The following is an 8,536-nucleotide window of genomic DNA, read 5'->3' as shown; positions in this document are numbered from 1 at the left end:
CAGGCCACTCCCCTTACTGAGGAGCTTTCCAGGAGTAGGTACCCACTGGAGAAATAAAAAAAAAAAAAAGCCAGAGCTGGGCAGTGGTGTGTTTTAATCCCAGCACCCCGGAGGCTGAGGCAGGCAGATCTCTGTGAGTTCCAAGCCAGACTAATCTACAGATCCAGTTCCAGAACAGCCAGACCCACACAGAAAAAACTCTGTCTCGAAATAAATAAGTAAATAACCCCCCCAAAAGAAAAACAACAACAAGAATAAACAAAGAAGCCGGGTCAGGCAGTGGTGTCACACGCCTTTAATCGTAGCACTCAGGAAAAGGAGATGGCTGGATCTCTGTGAGTTGGAGGCCAGCCTGGTCTACACAGTGAGTTCCAGAACAGCCAGGGCTACACAATGAAACCAGGTTTCAGAAAAAAAGATGAAGACAAAGAAGAAGAAGAAGAAGAGGAGGAGGAGGAGGAGGAGGAAGAGGTGGAGGAGAGAAGAAGACAGTGACAGAATGGCCACTTCTGAGGTCAAACACATTTAAATATTGTGAGTTTCACACGTTTAATTTTTATTGTAAAATGGTAGCATTCCTATCAGGGTCCCAACAAAGGCACAGATGGATTAGGAGGGCCCAGCTCTCCCTGGGGCAGAAGCCAAGCATTGTAAAGTACTGATAATTACAACTGAAGTGCTTTTCCCATTAATGATAAGTCTTTATTGTAAGCATCCCTCTTAATGTGATTTTTTCTTTAAAAAAAAAAACCAAAACAAAGCTAGGATGTTGGGGCCAGAGTGGCTTGGCTTTTGTATTATTGAGACAGAGTCTGTTCCAGGCAGCCTCAGCTAGCCCAGAACTCTCCATGTAGACCACGCTGGCTGTGAACTCACTACCTGCCCCTGCCTCTCTACCCTGAGTGCTGAGATTATTAAGTGGCTTGACTCTCCAGCTGACAGGAAGTGCATCTTTCCCAAGGGCCCTGCCTGCCTCCTTAGAACTGCCATCCAAGCAGTGGGGTGGACTGCCCTCAGGCTGGCACCAGACACTCGGACACTCCAAGGACTTGAGGAAGTCACACAGCTACGCAACAACTGCAGCCACTTGCTGCTGCTGCCCTCTGGCTCCTGGAGGGGCTGCCCTGCCTATGACTGCTTCTGACGGCTTGCTCTGGACTCATTGCCATCAAAAGCTCTGGTAAGCTCTCAATGACCTTGCCTTTCCCACCCAGACCAGAAGAGGAGCTCTCTCTTGGGAGCCCAGTAGAAGGGCTATAACTGGTCCAAGCGTAGTCCGTGATCCGATTGAGAGTCGCCTGTGATTGGTGCAAACCCACCTGGCTGTGTAAGCATGGCGTCCGGCCCCCTTAGTGAAGAGCAGGTAGGAGATGCTCTACTGTGCCACCTCTTGGGAATGTAATAACAGGCCAGATAGAAAGTATATGAAGGTGTATGTGTGTGCGCACAGATGTGTGTGCATAGTTTCTGTGTGTACAGTGTGTTTGTTTACTGTGTGTGTGTGTGTACATATGTGCATACCTGTGCAGATGTATGCTCTTTGCAGACTGAGCCATCTCCCTAGGCCTTCTTGCCTCCTCCCACGCTAGAGTAGACTCGGCTGATAACAGAAGATGGTGAAGCCGGCAGCAGTGGAGATAGCAGCAACAGATCAGGAGAGAAAGCTCAAGAGTCCCGGAGAGCTGCCACGCCTCAAGGGCCAAGTTTCCAGAGACCTGTCACAGAAGCCACGGTGGAGGGCTAATGGTCCAGCGTCCTAAACACGACACCCGGGCCACTGGCTGCTGCGTGAGTAAGGGTCCCGGTGCCTGACGCCTGTGCGGGGGCTGTAACCCTCGAAGGCGCCTCCCATCGGCTGCTGCCTGCTGCAGTCTGTTGGTGCTACCGCTAGAAGCGGAGGGTGCTGGAAACTGCAGGGTGCTGGGCCACTGATGTTAAAGTCAAGTCTCCACACAGAGTGCCGAAAGTCTCCGGCTTCTAAATGATTTAGAACTCTAAACCTCTGGTGCTTGGCCGCTCGGCTCACTTTGCCAGGACTAGGAAAAGCTCGTCCTCAGCGCTCTGTGATTCCTACAGGGCTTCCGCCATCTGATCGGGGACACAGAGAAGAGCGAGAGACTGGACCTGAGCCCACGCCCCTGACCTTCACTCTACAGGCCCCAGCTTCTTCAGCTCAGTGACCTGGAGTTTGGTTCCAGGTGCAGCAGGGAAGCAGGGGCAGAGCTGTGGGCCACAAGTACTAGTGTATGGGTATGGGGAGGGGAGGAGACTGACGAAACGGAAGCGGGGTCAGATGGAACAGCTGGTGCTCTGTTTTCCCATACCTCCTGCAACCCCTACCCTTGAGAGAAGCTGGGGCAGCAGCAATAGTTAGGTGTCTGGACTCTCCTCCTTCACGGGTCTTGGCAAACCAGGATAGGATGCTGTGAAAAGAAACATGAGGCAGGCATGATCTGAGGAGTCCCGTACATCGGTAAGGAGGCCATGTGTTTGTTAAGGTCCAAGAGCTGCAAGTCAAAATTGAGGATTGGAGGCTCGGCAGCAGTGCCAAAACCCCTATAGGGAAGCCTTCCTTCCTCAATGTCAGAAAAAGGTCACCCACTGCAAAACATCATTGCGCCCGTTTGTACCGTCAGGGGCCACCAGAGGGCAGTGTAAAACCAGGCATGGGGAAGAGGATGCCGCGTCCTCCAGAACACCGGCTTCCTGGGGGTCCCTCCGTGGTAGAGAGCGAGAAATAATCGTTGGATGATTTACTGACATCCACACAGTCTACTGACCTTCAGTGGCGGGCTGTGTTACAAAATCGGGTCGAGAAAGTCTAAGTGACCCCAGATCCAGCTAACACTGCCAGTCCCCAGATCCACCGTGGACCTTGCTCTCAGCTTAGGTCAGGGACCATAACTGGATACCCTCTGTGTTCCAAGAATAGCGCTCAGCACAGAGACTCAAAGGTGAATAAAACAGTCTTGAGAGCTGGAAAGATGGCTCAGGAAGTAAAGGGCTTGCTCCCTAAGCATAAGGACCTGAGTTCAATTCCCAGTAAAAGAGCCAGGCATTTATCGTATCTCCTCGGGAGACAGACAAGAACCACTAGTCTTCCTTGCCCTTGTTTTCATAGTGAACCTGGGTCCTCACTACAAGCCCATAGTCCCAGGCCTTCACGCGCGTGCTCTCTGCAATAAGGGGTCCATCTGTCGTCTCACTACCAGCTACACCACCGTCACTCCCATTACTGACTCCGGAGGCAGAGGCAGGTGGATCTCCAAGTTCAAGGCCAGCCTGATCTACAGAATAAGTTCCAAGAGAGCCAGGGAAACCCTGTCTCAAAAAACAATGAGAGATGAGAGAGAGAGAATCTGCCAGCAGGGGGCAGACTCTTGCTGGACCCTAATAAGCTGTAAACGGTTAAACACTGCAAAATTTTGTCCTTTTTTCAAGAGAAAAAAACAAGTATAAATAAATGTTATTGGAGCCTTCAAAACAGCCAGTACTTTGAAACCAACATGCTAACGTGGATACCAAGATGATGACTCCAGAAAAAAATGTCCATGAGCCCTTCCTTGTGAGGCAGCATATGAGCAGAACCTACCCTCAAGGTAGTGGCAGGGCTCACAGCCTCAGATTATCCGCTAACCCTGCTCAGCAGGCATACCTAGGAGGGATGCTAGATCCCAGGTGTGTTGGCGTAGACCCTGTCCCCTACGCCAAGACCACTCCCATTTCCACGTGTTTCCACTCACCAAGCATGTGTGTTTGAACATTTTGGTCTCCAACTAGTAATGCCATTTGGGAAAGCTGTGTAACATTTAAGGGGTAAAGCCTCACTGGAGAAACTGAGGGTGAGGACTGAAATTTCATGGCCCCACTCCCGCCTTCTCTCTGCTCTCAAAGAAGGAATGTGATTAACCCCTTCAAACTCCTGCTGCTATGGGGAGCCCACCGGAGAAGACCACTCAGACACAGTCGATAGTCAATGGAAAATCTTTAACTCAGCCGGCTGGGACTACACTCAGGTATTAGGGACCCCAGTGTAGTCCTCAGAGTTTAGCATAAAGGTTTTTTATTATTGTTGTTGTTGGTTTTGTTTTTTGTTTTGTTTAAGGCAAAAACCACATCCTGGCTTCTCACTCAGCAGCTGCTGGGGAAGTTTGCACAAGCAGGCAGATTAACAGGAGCCAAGTTAACTGGGACATCTTGACCTTGGGTTCCTAGAATAGAGCTGGGTAATTTTCCACGGGGCTTCCCATCAGGTGAAGAACCAGCCTGCCTCCATCTTAGGCTTAAAAGCCATCTTATAGTAAAGACAAGCTAGGTTCATTCCTTTCATGATCAAAACTGTTTCTCAAGGATTGGGCTATGCCCCACCTGTAAAGTTAACTACAAATGGTTCTGTACTGCCTGTTTCATGAATATTAATCATGTCTTTGTTTCAAAAAGTTGTTTATAACCATTTTTTTTGCTACCCTACCTTTGTTTCAAAGGGATTGCTGTGACTACCCTGTTCTCCTATGTTGTAGTATGATCTAATATGTTGGCCTACGTTCAGAAACCAGGTTCCTTGAAGCACCCCCACCCCACCTTCAGTGGCGTAGTGATAACAGCCAGTGTAACATGTTTTCACCATTGCCGCCACCATGATAGTTTCCTTCTATGCGTGCTGCATAATCCCTCTATAAAGCCGCCATCACAACCTGGCCTGCTGCTGTCTCCCCTCTTTCCCAATAAAGCTCTTGTTGCTTGGTGTAATCTTGTGGTATTCCTTAGACCCTGATCACCAAGGAACCCTTTCACCTGCAAAATCCATTCCCTACCTGTTGCTATAACTGCCTTGTAAACACATCTCTTTTTCTGGAGGTTGTTATGAATAATTTGTTGTGCTTATGTTCTTCTCCTGTAACCCCATCTATTTTGCCCTCCAAACCCCCCATTTGGAAACCTCCTACCCCAGAGTTATAAAAACCTTGTCTTCCTCACCTCCAATGCTGAACTCACAAATCCTGCCTTAAGGGGAGACAGCCCATGAACCATGAATTTAAAACTTGCTTTAATTAATTGCTTGATTTACTTAATTTGGCCATGATGATTTGGGTCAGTGGTCTTTCTCCTCGCATCTTTGGGATTAACACAAGGAAATCAAATTCTAGTTAAACTTAAAATGGCCTCTGTAAGGATCCAAGATGGAAGAACCTCCGTACTGTCTTGCCCCATCACATTGACACCGTGCTTTCCCCTGCTACGATGGGTGCTGTCCTCTCAACCTGTATCTAAAACAAACCCTTCTCTTAAGTCACTTCTTGTCAGATATTTGTTAACAGCAAAGAGAAAAGTCAACCCATTTGCCTCTCTGCTGACCTTTGAACCAGAACCAGGGACAAAGAGCCCCCAGTAGTGTTGGCTTTAGGAAGGAAATGGGGAAGATTCCTTCTTGGGATAGACAGGCTTCTTTCTCCACACAAATTCTAAAAAAACACTGCAAAGCTGGCTGGGCAGGGACCTCACTGAGTGGTCCTCAATGTAAAGAAAAACGCAAGGCTGAACCAGAACAGAGAGGAAGAGCAACCTGTTAGCGTAAGGCCATCAGTCCAGCTGAAAATGCTCCGGCTTGTGCTTGGACTAAAGGGCACAAAACACTAGTGCAGGGGAGGGGTCACCCAGTCACTCGGAAAGTGTGACTGTAAGAGAGCGTGCCCACAGCCCAAGCTGGTGGTAGAATGGAATGGCCGGTTGAGCTCTGCCGTCTGCGTCCCCAGGGCCAACTCCAGCCTTTCCTATCACAAGCATAAGCAAGAAAAGAAACAAAACCAAAGGCAGACAGGTTGGCTGATGGGAGCTTAGGAAACAAAATGAGGAAACACTGATTTCAGCTGATGAGAGTTCAGACTTCAGTGCAGCTATTAGGTTAGATTTCGCTTTTGTTAAATATCTAGGCAGAGAAAAATCACGGTATCTCTGCTCTTCTTAAGGAGAAATGTGGACCATCAAAGGAATCAAACTTCCACTCTTTGGAGACCAAATATTGGTCTCAGATATTGGTCAAAAACACCAGAGAGCACGATGTTCGTGTGTGTGTGTGTGTGTGTGTGTGTGTGTGTGATTCCTTTTCCTGCTGTTCTTGCAGCCCCTGAGGGAATTGCATCATCAACCATCACTTCCTGTTCACCTCACACACCAGCATCTCCTTCACTTATCCTTTCCCTCTTGGCTCCTGTCATTTGATCTGTGTATTGGTCAGCTCTGGCCATGATAATGCTGCGTAACAAACTGCTCCCAGACTCAGCTGCTTACCACAGCAAGCATGAGATCTTCTCAGTCATGAGTCTGGAAACCAGTGAAGACCAGTCAACTCTGGGATAAAGGTGGCCTGGATGCTGGGTGCAGCTCAAGCTCAGGGTTGTTCCCCAGATTTGTTTCATTCTCCTGGGAACAGCAAGAGTGTTCTCGTGTCAGATGGCATCGGCAGGAGGTGAGTGGAAACAGAATGGCTAATGACTCATCTTTCTGAAAATGTCATGTCGTCACTTCCCTCTGGGATGTTACTCAGAGTCACATGGGAAAAGCCCAAGTTGGGGAGTTGAGAACATATATTCCACCTGAAGCAGGGAAGAAAGAGAGGAAATTTTAGAGGATATAGGGAGGGGAAAGGCGTCTGGCTGGAGCCTCTCATAGGCTGAGCATCAACTCCAACAGAATAAACATTTGCTGTGAAGGTTACTGACATAGAGGCTATTATTATTATTATTATTATTATTATTATTATTATTATTATTGTATGTGTACGTGCCTATGACCATAGGAGTCAGAAGAGGACCCCAGACCTTCTGGAGTTGGGGTTACAGGCAGTTGTAAGCCATCTCTCACCCCCATCCCCACATGGCTGCTGATGCAGGGCTCTGTCCTCCGGAAGAGCAACAATTACTCATAAGCACCAAGACATCTTTCCAGTCACAGAGACAATATTTCTTTTAGGAATGTAAAAACAACAATAATTCAGGAGTAAAACCTGGGCATACGCTGTCCCAAGCACGGCCTCTCTCTTCTCCAAACCCTCTCTGGATATCTCATAAGAAAGACTACCGACTTTTGAACAGAGTGAAAAATGTCTCTATTTCCTGCACCCCTATCTACGGCGTTCCCACACACAGCATACTCCTGTCAGGAGCCATCCTGTGTACACAAATGTCTTAGGAACCCTCTAAAGACACTAACTTCAGAATTCGCCAAAATTGTACATACTAGTCACTGTGAAGACAATGGAGCGTGATAGTCCCTCAAGAAGCCACCCCCAGGCGCTCTGGCGTGCCTCATTCTTTCTCCAAGCACCTCTTTCTAGTAAGCCCAGTGCTTAAACCTGTTTTTAAATGCCTCTTAATAAACTCCAGCCCCGATTCATATTGGCTCGCCTTGAAATTCTTTCTGCAAAAGATCCAGTTTTACCTGAGAGGAGGTCTCTGAAGGATAAAGAAACTCCTCAGCCTGCTGGGGGCAAAAATGTGGGGAGGCATGTCTGTCCTCCTGGCCACGGCACATCCACACAAGTTGGGGGGGGGGGGGAAGGGCAAGGACCACGTGGTCCAGGAAGCAGCTATTCAACTCCTAAGAGCGATGAGTTTCCAGGAAAGATAAATGATGGAGAAATTTACCCGTTCTCAACAGCGCCCCCTAGGCAGCCCTGCTGAAGTGGATCCTTCCTCCTCTCCCTTCCTTCTCCAACTCCCAGACTGCTGGATGGCTCCCTCTACATGGCCTGGGGGGGGAGGGGGACGACAAAAAAAAAAAAAAAAACAAAACAAAACTTCAGCACAAACGATTCCGGTTCCTGGAATAGACTGGAACACATTCTCCCAACACACTTCATTCCTCTCAGAGTTTATTCTGATTTTTCATTTTCCATAAAAACAGCAAAACCAGATGCGCCTTTCTGAGGATAATGGAACGGATCTGTAAATGGCCCAGCAGAAGATGCTTCAGATTCAGGGTAAGAGTGAGAACAGAAAAGAAACAAGTCTGGCCTGTTTGAAGTTTATTTTTAAAATAAGGGTTATTTTTAGTGTGTGTGTGTGTGTGTGTGTGTGTGTGTGTGTGCACCCATGTGTTATACATATATGTGGTTAGGCCAGAAAATGGTTCCAGATCACAAGGAGCTGGAATTCTAGATGGTTGTGAGCTGCCACACACTTAAACACACACAGAGAGAGAGAAAGAGAGAGAGAAAGATTTTTCTGAGCAGGTGAAAAAAATGAACAGTCCACAATCACCACAGAGGCAGCAGTGTCAGACATGGTTTTCAGTGCCCGGGAGACGATGCCCACTGAGTGGAGTCCCCACTCCCACGCCTGATGCCATCCACTTACTGCTGTGACATCAGAAAGAGAGCTCTAAGGTTGACAGCTTCTGTTACCCGTGGGACCATGGCGGGAGGCTGAGCATCAGCTGACTGGCAGCTGGCCCCAGCGGTGGCAGCTAGTGACAGAAAAACCCCCTGGGCCAGTCCCAAAGGCGCCGCAGCTGGCTGTGGACTGGTACCACACAGCCA

The 8,536-nt window shown here is 48.5% G+C and overlaps 1 long non-coding RNA gene across 1 annotated transcript; it reads right to left on the bottom strand.

Annotated features, from left to right (window-relative positions):
- Window positions 1-330: 330 nt before the first annotated feature.
- Window positions 331-7,521, bottom strand: LOC132648232 (uncharacterized). The gene is made up of 3 exons (XR_009586602.1): window positions 7,438-7,521; window positions 6,289-6,593; window positions 331-2,423 (listed from the first exon to the last, which is right to left on the bottom strand). It is a non-coding gene; the product is annotated as an uncharacterized LOC132648232 (long non-coding RNA).
- Window positions 7,522-8,536: the final 1,015 nt, after the last annotated feature.

The sequence above is a fragment of the Meriones unguiculatus genome, chromosome 16 (assembly GCF_030254825.1).
Source record: "Meriones unguiculatus strain TT.TT164.6M chromosome 16, Bangor_MerUng_6.1, whole genome shotgun sequence".
Classification (NCBI taxonomy): domain Eukaryota; kingdom Metazoa; phylum Chordata; class Mammalia; order Rodentia; family Muridae; genus Meriones; species Meriones unguiculatus.
The sequence above is the reverse complement of the archived record's forward strand: the minus strand, read 5'-3'. Positions and strand labels throughout refer to the sequence as shown.